Below are 11,968 nucleotides of genomic sequence, written 5' to 3'. Positions count from 1 at the left end.
ATAATTCCTTTGTTCCCAATTTTTCATAATTATACACAATGTGACAACAAACAACCTCCCACACAGCGCTTTTTCCTTCTACTGGGTTGTTTCCTGAGGATAGTTTCCCAAAATGAGTTAGTGGGCTCCTGAGTAATATTTTTTTATGACAAACAAAGCAGGGGTGGAGGTGAAGGAAGCTATTTATTCCCAGGTAATAATAAGTAATTTGCAACATAGAGGTAACAGCACAAATTGGAAGATGTGAACCTCCCAGCCATTCCTCAGATAAAATATTAAATTTGACGAACTGCCTCAGCTGAGACCAAGAATTTTCAACAAGAAAGAACAAGGTCCTGGATACAAGAATACCAGCACCTCAGGGTAGGTGGGTGTGAGACATGAGCAGTGGAATTTACCCTAAGAAAATAATCATGTATCTGTAAAAAAGATATATGCACAAGGATATTCATCATTGCTTTGTTTGCCGTAGTGAAAACTTAGAAACAATTTGGAATGTCCCACAATAAAAGATTATATAAATTATGGTCCAATCCATTCCTTTTAATGTCTTTATGAACTTTAGACCGTCGTTAAATAATAGTATCCATCAGTAGTATTAACAGAGGTGGAAAGCTACCTCTGCCATTCTCTGTCAGTGAAGTCACAGAAAAAGCCGGAATTAAGGTCTTCTATGTACGAATAAAGATTGCTATTGGACTGACTGTATGTGCTGAACCAGACTCTGAGTCCAACAGGACAGGCCCCCACTGCAGACCAAACTGATTTGCCAACATCCTACATAAGGCCTGCCACACCTTCAGCTAATGAAGGCACTAGGCAACGGATTCCCAGTTTAAACACCCAAGAAGAACGCATGTGGTTTTCACGTGTCAGAGTGAAGGCTTGCACGGGACAGCAGAGTGGAATAAAAAAGACTTCCTGGGCCAGGAGACCAGAGTTCAAGGCCTGAAGAAGCGCTCCCACTCTCTGGGCTTCAGAGTCCCCTTGTGTCAGGTGGAGGGACTTCTGGCATTCCTCTGGCTCTGAAATTCTGACTTCCTTCTAAACATCCTGTGACCCTATCCCTTAGCTCCAGAACCATCCCCGCCCCCACAAGGCCACACACGGCAGCCCTTTACCTGACCACACCGCCACCAGCCCTGCTGCCTCGCTGCTGTCGCCAGTCTGAGCGGCCTGAAAGTGCAAGTCGTTCATTTCCCTCCCACACTAAAATCCATCATTTACTCCCCTTCATTTTAAGGGCAAAATCCAACAAAAAAATGAAACATGCAGGAGCTGGCCCCTGCCCGCTGCAACCGCCTCGCTCCTCTCAGGCCCCTCACTCAACCGCCCCCCTCCAGCCAAAGAGAACTTACAGTTCTCCCAACTCATCACACCCTCCCATGCTTCTCCCTACATTTACACGTGGGTCCGGGATGCTCTCCCAGTCCCTCTTGCCTTGGCAAATCCCTCCTTGTCCCTGATGACCCAACTCAAGAAACACCTCCTCCAGGGAGGCTTCCCTGAACACCCAAGGCCAGGTTCAGGGCCCCTCCTCTGTGCCCCACAGCACCCTGTACTTACCTCTGTCACTGCACTATTTTCCTCTCCATCTCCCCAACTAGACAGTGAGCCTCTTGACAGAGAGACGTGCCTAGTATTAACCTACGACAAATTCCCCAGCCCTGGTACAGCCTGGCATAGGGTATATACCTGAAAATATTGACTGACGAACAGATGAACTCTGAGCAAAACAAGAAGGAGGGCTACGTCTTGATAGATGCTAGCTAACAAACCCTAACGTTCAGATACCCGTTACCTGAAACTAGAAGAGGAATCATAAATTTCCCCTTTAAACCAAAGGCATTCCAGCCTCCTCTTTAGTATGCATGCTGACTCTAAAATTAGCATGAGATGCCAAGAGCATTTCCTATAAGCCCCCCACAGAAAGTTCAGACCACCGCAACACAGAAGTCATGTATTTGGTAGCTCAGGTCAGATGAAAAATTTCAGTGGCTTCTAAAGACCCAAAAGGGAGACACTGAGAACAGTGTGGCTATATCAATTTCAACTGAAGAATTTGCTCTTGAAAATGCTATAGTAAAAGATATTAATGCCACAAAAACCTAACAGCAGCCAAAGGACCACAGTCATAAAAGAACAAGAACAACAACAACAAAAAAAACCCCAAAAAACATAAATCCTAAAATATATTGGCATAGAAGGCTCCCCTCACCTTTAAGAAAAATAGTATTTAGGTCATCAAGAGTACGTCTGAGCGAGGAAAACTTAAATCACATGCACAGCAGGAAAAAATTCACAATAATTAATACACCAATGCCAATAAGAAGGATCAAGAGCTGACACATAAGGTGAACTCAGTTAGGCATGTCCTTCCCACAGCCTCGCTCCTTAAATCCTCACAAGAGCACTACGAAACAGACACGATTTTCATGCCCGTTTCCCAGGCAAGGGAAGCACAGAAAGGCTAAGTGACTGGCCCAAGACCACCCAGTGGAAGGGGATGAGCAGGCAGTCTGGCTCCAGAAGCTGTGGTCACACCCTTGGGCCTCAGCTTCCCCTACACGGAGTAAAGACAGTAAAGACGGGTGGATTCAACTCTAAGCTTCCTCCCAGGTCAAAAGGCAGGGGATAAAATGTGAAACAAAAATTCCAGGATTCTGTAAAATGTTTCCAACTGGAAATAAAATTCAGAAGGCTGCCCTTCGTAAGTTAAATAACTCTGCATCTTGTGGAGCTGCTTTAATATCAATGTAACGCATTGCTATAGGAACAGCCTCACACATGAGTGCCCAGCTCGGAGCAAGAGCTCAATAAACAGTAGCCATTGTTACTCTTACGATAAAAAAGGAACAACCTTTTAATAGCAGAGCACATTTTAATTATACACAATGTGAAATAATCAAATCGCCTTCGTTTGAGGCCCCAGACCCCCACAGCATAGATCAAGTTGTACAGTTGAAATTATAACAACTCAAAGCTCAGAAATTACTTGTTTCCATTAGAGATCTGACAAGTCATTTCTTCAATAGGTCACTGGTGGTTTGCAGATAACTGTGAGCAGTAATGAGTATTCTAAATTAAATCCAGAGACAGTACCGCTCTGTTCGGGAAAGACAACTGGGGAGAGAGACATAATGGAGCATCCTTGTCTCTGCATCCGCCGTCTCCTCTCGGATAAACAGCTCCCGTATCTCGCGTAGTGTGGATTTCATTTGGTTACAAGTGAAGAAGGGTCTAATTCTTCCCATGATAAATGAGAGTGTTGAACAGGTAACTTGTTAAAAAGATCTGGAATTGGGAAAATCACCTTATTTTCCTGTTATTTGCCAACGAGCCCCCTCCGCTAACAAATGAAAGACACAGTGCCCAAAGACATCAGGCACAGAAGCCAAATCTATCACCAAGTAATCCATCCTCAGACAATTACCAAGGATCCAGGCTGCTCACACATCACTCAGCAGCAACAGAGACGAAGCCTACAAAACGCAAGGAGTCGCCCCGAAGTGGTGGGAAAAATAATGGTTCTGGAGTCATTAAAAACCTGGATTCAAATCCCAGCTCTGCTGCTAAAGTATCATGTGATCCCTTATCTGCAAAATGGTGGTAATATAAAAGACCTCACAGGCTTGTAGCAAAGATTAAATGGGGACCATAAATAAGGTGCCTGACATTATAAGAAAGCCCTTGACAAATATGAGCTCCTCTCAACTGTGCAGTACGGTAATATCCTCACCTTCGGGACACCGGAAATACACCACCTTCCCCTAAGTTGGAAATTACTGATCCTGTTAGAACCCATAACCGGCCCACGTATTAAAGAGCCAACTGCACAGGTATGTAATAGTTGCAGAGAGAATGCCCGTGAGACATGGCATTCCTCCAAACTCTGACATTATCCAGCTTAGACACTCGTCAAGAAATACAGCTCCCTCCTGGGTCTGCTTAGACGACAGCAGCAGGCATGATTTCTTAGGGAAAGAAATTTGGTAACTCCACTTACATTTTCAAAAAGTCCTTCATGTTCCGGGCTCCGGTGGGAGACACTTTCTCTTCTGACACCTTTGGGAGCACTCTAAAAAGGTAAAACACACAGAATATCACGGTATGCAAATCATCAGCATCCCCATTAAGGACTAGAGCCCAGAGAAGAAAATACATGAACAGCTTCCACAGTATAGTCTGCTGGTACTTTCTGTCTGTTTCGATATACTGATTGGCGTCCAGGGAAAGCTCTAAACCATTAGGTTTCAAATATTTACAAATCACTTCAACAAGCCCCAGTGTATTAATATATGTGTCAGAGGACGGACCCAGAAAATGCACTGGGCATGTGGCAAAGCAGAGCTGTCCTGATATGTACTTCCTTACTGTTTGTCATAAAATTATTTGGCTAACCAGGATATCATCTCACATGTCGGCAACTAAAACAAAGTATGTCTAAGTGACCTGACAGCAGGGGCCGGCAAAACTGTTAGGACACCAGACAACAAACATTTTAGGTTCTGTGGGCCATATACGAAGCCTGAAATCTGTGACAATATAGTAATACGGACACTTCTGCTGAAGCACAAGAACAGCCACAGACAATTCATAAACAAATAAAGAAGCTGTGTTCCAACAAAAGCTTATTTGCAAAAGCAGGCAGAGGGTCAGAAACTGCCGATAGCCGCTACAGAATGACTGAAGACTTTGCCAGAACCCAAACTTCCCCCCAGCTTCTTGAATTCAGCAAACACTTACTACTTCCCTACTCTGTGCCGAGCACCGTGCCAGGTGCTGGGGAAACAACAGTAAAAGAGACACTGATCCTGGGCCCAGGAGGTCCCTGATCTAGGGGGCAAGACAGAGGTGGGCACCCGCCGTCATGCTGCACGAAGGGCCTGGTATTTCTCAGCTGCTGAGCAAACGCGTGCTGGCGAAGGAAAGCATCCTCCCAGCAAATACGCACGCAGGGCCTCTCCTCTGCCAGGCATCATCTAGATGTGGTTGTATCAGGAAACAAAACAAACGGAGCTGGTATTCTAGAAAGAGGAGACAGACAATAAACAAAACAAGAGGGCGATTTCATAGTATGTTAAAATGTGATAAATGCTAGAGAAAAATAAAGTGGATGAGGAGAAGAAATACCATGGCTGGGGTAAGGAATTCAATTTCACATAAGGTGGTTAAACTAAGCAAGGTCTCACTGAGAAGGTGACATCTGGACAGAAGCCTCTGGTGGGAGCATGTCTAGCGGACCTGAGGACCAGCCAGGACGCCAGTGGGCGAAGAGGGACAGAGAGCGGGAAAGCGAGGTACTGGGGGATGGCCTTGCAGGCTCTTCTCTGGACTCTAAGGAGCCAACAGAGGATTCAGAACTAAAGAGTAACAGGCTCGGACTCAGTTTCTATAGGCTCCCTCTGGCTGCCTCTCTGAGAACAGACTGAAAGGCGCTTAGGAATGAGGAGACCAGTCAGGAGAACACTGGGAAAATCTGGACCAGAGCTCACAGAGGCTTAGACCAGGGTGGCAAAGCGTTGAGTCAGAATTAGACCAGAAGTGGGCCAATTCCGGGTATTTTAAAAATAGCCAACAGAAAGCAACGAAATGAAATGAAATGAAACGTATAAATTTCAGAGAGGAAAGCACTCCTAAGTCAGGTGGCGGGGCACCAGGGAAGGCAGTGAGTTGCAAGCTAAGTCTTAAAGAGGCAGCAGGCAGATGAGGGGCAAGAGGAAAAGAAACGTCCCGTGCAAAGGCCCAGAGGTGGGACTGGGCACGGTGATCCGAACCATTCAGCAGGAAAGAGGTTCACGAGTGGGCAGGGGCAGACTGTGTGGAGCCCTGTACGCCAGACTCAGGGCACACAGATTCGTGTTCCTGTTCCTCACACAGGCCCCGCTCAGTCGCCTGTGTCTGTGTCCCTATCCAGGTCCTATTCATTCTTCAAGTCTTGGCTCCAGTACCAGTTCCCTGGGAAACCCTTGCCTGACCCACCTCCTCCATTCACCAACATAAACCTCCCTCTTACTCGCTTTCACAGCACCTGATACTTCTTCGCTCATTAATTACAGTCATCATGTGATTTATCATGATAATTCTTTAATTGTCTGTGTTCTCGGCTTGACTGGAACCTGTTCAAGGTTGAACCCCCGGTGCTCAGCGCAGAGCCTGGCATGAAACAGACGTACACATGGGCCTACCAATTCCCTGCTTCTAACCGTCTGTGGGCAGGAAGAGCAGAACAAGAATTGTTGGGTCTGCGTTAAAAGTAAAAGTTAACATATTCTGAAGGAAAACCTAAGGGTGACCTATAAGCTAAAGTATTCTCCACAAAAGACCTTGTGACATTTATAGGACCTGCTCTAAACACTTCTTCCTTCTGCACATACCTCAACACTTTGGAGAAGAGAATAAAACACAAGTCAAAATATCTCTAAGATATTTCAGCAAGTCAAATTATCAGCACTTCCCACAGATACTTCCGATAGCCTGCGCTTTCCTCGGAACAAAAATTATGAGGAATGCAAAGCAGAAGTCTCCTGATAATCCAGCCGAACCACAACAGACTGCTTATTTACTGAGCGCTGTCTCCTGTGGTCTAACCCGCTAGTTGCCCCCGCAGGGCAGGCCCGGGTAGGAGTGCTGGGCCTCCGCTGGCAGATGGGAATCCAGCAGCCTGCCAGGAAGGCCTTGGCACACGGAAGGAAGTTCAGACAGCAGCTCTCCTCAGCCTCCAGCCACTCAGCAGTGGGGACCAACAGACCTTCCGTGCCTGCCCTAGTCACCCACCCCATGTCCAGCCTCCACGCCGTCATTCAGTTTAGCAAACACAGACTGAATCCCGACAAGCTTGGTAGCAAGAAAAAAACTTGTGAAATATGCCCTAGAGGACATCGATCCCTCTGGTCCATTGTTTATGACAGGCGATGAATAACAGATCAACACATACATAAAATACTGAGCACCTACGGTGAGTACCTAGAGCAGGTAAGGGTAGGCTTGGGTCCCAGAGACATCACAGCCCCTTCCTTCCCAGGCTCAAGGCCTCAAGGCCCTCGTGGACTGGTATCTACTTCCCTTGTTCTCAATAAAAATTTAAATTAAAAATAAAAATAAAAACATGCCCAGTTTTGCATACTTACCACCATTTCCTAAACCAGCAATGGGGCTGATGCCTTTCAGGTCATCTGGTAACTTGGGTACAAGGCCACCAAGAGAGAATATATGCATAAGAGATGAGTTAGTGTTTGAACAACAGAGACTGTGACGACTGACCAGACTGCAGATGACAATCATCAGGCCATGGCCAAGGAGGGGCACACAGCTGAGCTACCTGGGAGGCATGCAGTGCAGAGGTTAAGAACTTGGACTTTGGAGCTGAGTTCTGGCTCTAACACTTAATAGCAGAGTGACCTTCAGGAAGGCCAGTCGTTCATTCATTCATTCATTCACTCACTCTATGTGATAGATGCAGTCTCACTTTCTTAACCTGTTACATGCGAATACCACCCTCTAGCTGTAAAGATTAAATGAGTTAACAAACACAAAGAGCATAGTAAACATGCAATAAGTGGCATCTATTTCTTTTGTCATTACTATTATTAATATATCTATCACAACCAAAAATCAGCTTCCAAGAATCAGACACCAATTCAGATGCTTTAAGACTGTCAAACAAAAATGCAAAATTTACTGATTCAGGAAGTGTTACTACGTGAAATGTTGATATAAAAAGAGGTTCAGCTCTGGCTGGTGTGGCTCAGTGGACTGAGCGCCGGCCTGCAGACTGAAAGGTCGCTGGTTCGATTCCCAGTCAGGGCACATGCCTGGGTTGCAGGCCAGGTGCCCAGCTGGGGGTGTGCAAGAGGCAACTGAAAGATGTCTCTCTCACACATCTATGTTTTTCTCCCTCTCTCCCTCCCGCACTCTCTAAAAATAAATAAAACATTTTTTTAATAATAAATAAAAATAGGTTCAGTGAAGATCTGGGGACATTGTCAGAAAACTCAACCATGACAGAAGGAGTGATTTAACACGAAAGACACTGTCCTGGATTCTATTCTAAGCTCTGCCACATACCCCTCCAGGCCCTGCTTCATCTATGAAAGGAGAAACTGACAATTAAACAAGACACAAGCGCCCAGCAAGGTACCTGCATGTTTTGGGTACCCCAGAAACGGAAGCAAAATATCCCTGTCAGCTAGAGACATACAGCGCTTTATAGTTTATAAAGGATTTACGATCACAAGAACTACCCAATTCCTCAAGGGTCCATGCATTTTTCAAAGGAAGGCACTAGGACCCAGGTAATTTCAGTGGCCTATCCAAGAGCTGTGTGGTAGTTAGGTAGAGAACCAAGTCCAGAATCCAGGCCCTTTGTGTCTAACCCCCAATGATGCACCTCTGTCCCAAGCTGTAAACTAGGAGTTAATGGAAGCTCAGCTTGACTTCCTGGCAGCTTGCTCTTTCCATACTTCTAAATCTAAATCCATTCTCTTCCGAAGCCCATTTCGCCTGATCACCAAACTTATAAAGTTGGCGTGCAACTCCAAGATGAGTGCCAAGCAAATGAAAAAAAAATGGATATCATAAAATTCCAACATCAAGAGAATGATTACATAAAATGTGTCTGCTATAAAGATAACGGGAAAAAACTTAAGTAGAATATGCCCTCAATTATTAAAATTAAAAAAGTACATGTACACTAAAGTCACCTCTAATCCTTCTTGGAAATTAGATGGGGTATAAAAATATTAACAAGACAAAGTAAATATTTAAAATCATAATTTATGGAAATGAGAGAGACTTTCCTCTTTTTATTTTCTATTATTCTCAATTTCCTCTAATAAGCATCACTAGAAAGACAAACTCCATTTTCTAAACTGAATTTTCTTAAAAATTAAAATCAAGTTTAATCGCCACCTTTGGCAGATGGTGGCCCAAAGGCCCAAGGGCACACACCAGGTGACGGTCAAGCTCAGCCTACAGTCTAGTCTCTACACTCCCCCTCTGGTTTCTCCCCAGCACGGTCACTGAATGACTCCCACTGGCTGAAATGTCCATCGATTACTCAAGCCAAGATCAATCATGACTGAAAACTACCTGGTAGGCAAAACCAAAGAATCCGGTCTGAGACAACAGGCAGACACTGAAGTGTGAAAAATGACATCTGACATCCCAGCTCTTAGAAGAAACCACTACGTAATGCAGAAATTCCCGTCTGGTTCCTGCCCAGTTAGTTTCCACTTCGGCTTTACCTACCCACTTTTTTTTCCTAAAATTTATTTATTTTTATTTAATCTTTATTGTATTCTTTTCCATTACCATTTAGTCCCTTCATATCCCCCTACCCCCAGCAATCAAGCACACTGTTGTCCACATCCATGGGTCCTTTTTCCTTTTTGCTCAGTCCCGCCACCCGCTCACCTCCCCCCACCATAGCTGTCATCTGCTCTCCATCTGGGAGTCTGTCTCTGTTTCGCTTCTTAGTTCGGTTTGTTCATAAGATTCCACATATGAGTGAAATCATATGGCATTTGCCTTTCTCTGACTGGCTTATTTCACTCCGCATAATGTTCTCCAGGTCCATCCATACTGTCGCAAAGGGTAAACTTTTCTTTTTTACAGCGGAGTAGTATTCCAGTGTGTAAACGTCCCACAGTTGTTTTACCCACTCGTCTATTGATGGACACTTTACCCACTTTTAAGATGCTATAAATCTGTCACCTGCACACTCCAGTTGGTTCCAATCACCCCTTCAGCTCTAAGTAGCTCGCTCTTCCCATTCTGATGACTTGTTTTTAGCCTGAGAACTAAGGTTAGGGAGTCATGGAACCTCAGAAGATATCAAAACTATGCAAGCAAAAAAGAGGGCTCAGATATGGTTTTATCACGGTATAGACTGAAGAGACCAAGGCCCAGAAAAGGGGAGGAATTTATTTGTTCAAAATCACAAAGCATTAGTGGCAAAGCTGAGATCAAATCCAGCAAAACACAACAAGCTGAGCCTGTGGGGCACCCACGCTGAGCAGGCACCACACTCAGAACAGGACAGGGCAGGACAGGCAGCCTCCCATTTAAGCCTCACCATGGCCCTTCTGTGGTAGGTGGCAGTTTTTACTTTTATTTTTTTAAAGGTTTTGAAATTTATTTTTGGAGCAAGGGGAAGGGAAAGAAAAAGAGAAGGAGAGAAACATCAATGTGTGGTGTTGGTTGCCCCTCACGCACCCCCAACTGGGGACCTGGCCCGCTACCCAGGCTTGTGCCCTGACCGGGAATCAAACCGGTGACCCTTTGGTTCACAGGCTGGCACTCAATCCACTGAGCCACACCAGCCAGGGCAAAGTGGCAGTTTTTAAATGTTGTCATTTTTTTAAATGAGGAAACAGAGGCCAAGAAAAGTTAATGAGCCGCAAAAGCCAAGCTGGCCGGATTTCAAACTCCATGCTCTGAACCTCTACAACCACCCTGGCACCCCTCGCACCTTCCTCCGGCGGCCGTGGCAAGGGCCGAATGCACCGAGGCAGAGGGTCTGTAGTGCTCGCTCACCACGGCGCAGAGCCACCCCGACTGCTGTCTGCCAGCTGTTTGTTGAACGAATAAATGGCCACTCACCCGAGCTCCTCCATCTCATCCTCCTGTCCCGCTCTACGGCCACCCAACAGGAGCGATCTCTTCCTGTGTCTGTTTGTGCAGCAACAATTGTCCGTTCACCCCACAGACCCAGCAAGGCCTAAGCATTTCACTGGTAAAGTGCTGTGAGAGCTGTGGATGGGTCTGGACGTCCCTTTCAGCAAACAATCACGCCAACAAGTGTGCTTCTGTCTGCCTCTCAACATTCGTCCTTCTATGCTGTGTATCCTTAGAGAAGAAATATATAAATACCACAACACAGATAAGCCTAAACTTCTCCCTGACCACTCCTCACTCCCATCTCAGCCCCTCCTGAGAGGTAGCCGCTGCTGGCGGCCAGACATGTATCCTTCCAGACCTCTGTCTATGTGTTTACAGAGACAGACATAGTTTTATTTTGTGGTTTAAAAAGAAATAAATGCAATCAAACTTTACATATTATTCTGCAGCATCTTCTCTTCATTGAATGCGTCCAAAAGATATTTTCATGATGGTACGAACAGATCTCCCTCAATGTTCTTCACTCCCACAGAGCATTCTAAAGCACGCTTTCCCCAAACTTATTGCCCACAACCCATAGAAGGAAACATAGTACCCTTCATTCTTGAAATATTTTCTGTTTTATTCTACTGCATCTTGTAAAATTCTGATTGCAACCTAAGCAACTGAATTTCATGAGCTGCTATGGGCCACAGTCTGAAAGATACTTTTGAAAGGATCTGTATTTACACAATACCCTCATGATAATTCAATTTGTTCCAAGTTTGCCTTTTACAAGCAATGCTGGACACATATCCTCATACAGATCCCCTTGTGCACATGCATGAGGATTTCTTGTGGGTAGAGAGCAAGGGGAACTGCGAGACCTAATCATATTCAAGTCTTTTTAAACAGGCAAAGGATTTGAAAATATACAAATAGCTAATAAGCACATGAAAAAGTGCTCAATATCATTAGTCATTAGGGATATGCAAATCAATCCCAGGCCATACCTTCACAGACGGCTGCAATAAAAAGACAAACAATAACAAGTGTTGGTGAGAGTATGGAGAAATAACAACCCTCATACACCGCCAATCAGAGTGTAAAATGGTGCAGCCACTTTGGAAAAGAGTTAGTGCCTTAAAATGTTAAATATAGTGTTATCATATGACCCAGCAATTCCACTCCCAGGTTTATATCTAGAGAGAAATAAAAATATGTCCATATAAAAACCTGTATACAAGTAGATGTTCATAGCAATGTTATTCATAATAGCCAGAAAAGTAGAAACAAGACAAATGCCACAAACCAATAAATGAATAAACAAAACATGGCACATGTATACAATGGAGTATCATTTAGCCAT

Source organism: Furipterus horrens, unplaced genomic scaffold (genome assembly GCF_987537825.1).
Source record: "Furipterus horrens unplaced genomic scaffold, mFurHor1.1.pri manual_scaffold_2, whole genome shotgun sequence".
Taxonomy (NCBI): Eukaryota; Metazoa; Chordata; class Mammalia; order Chiroptera; family Furipteridae; genus Furipterus; species Furipterus horrens.
Note: the sequence above shows the minus strand (reverse complement) of the source record.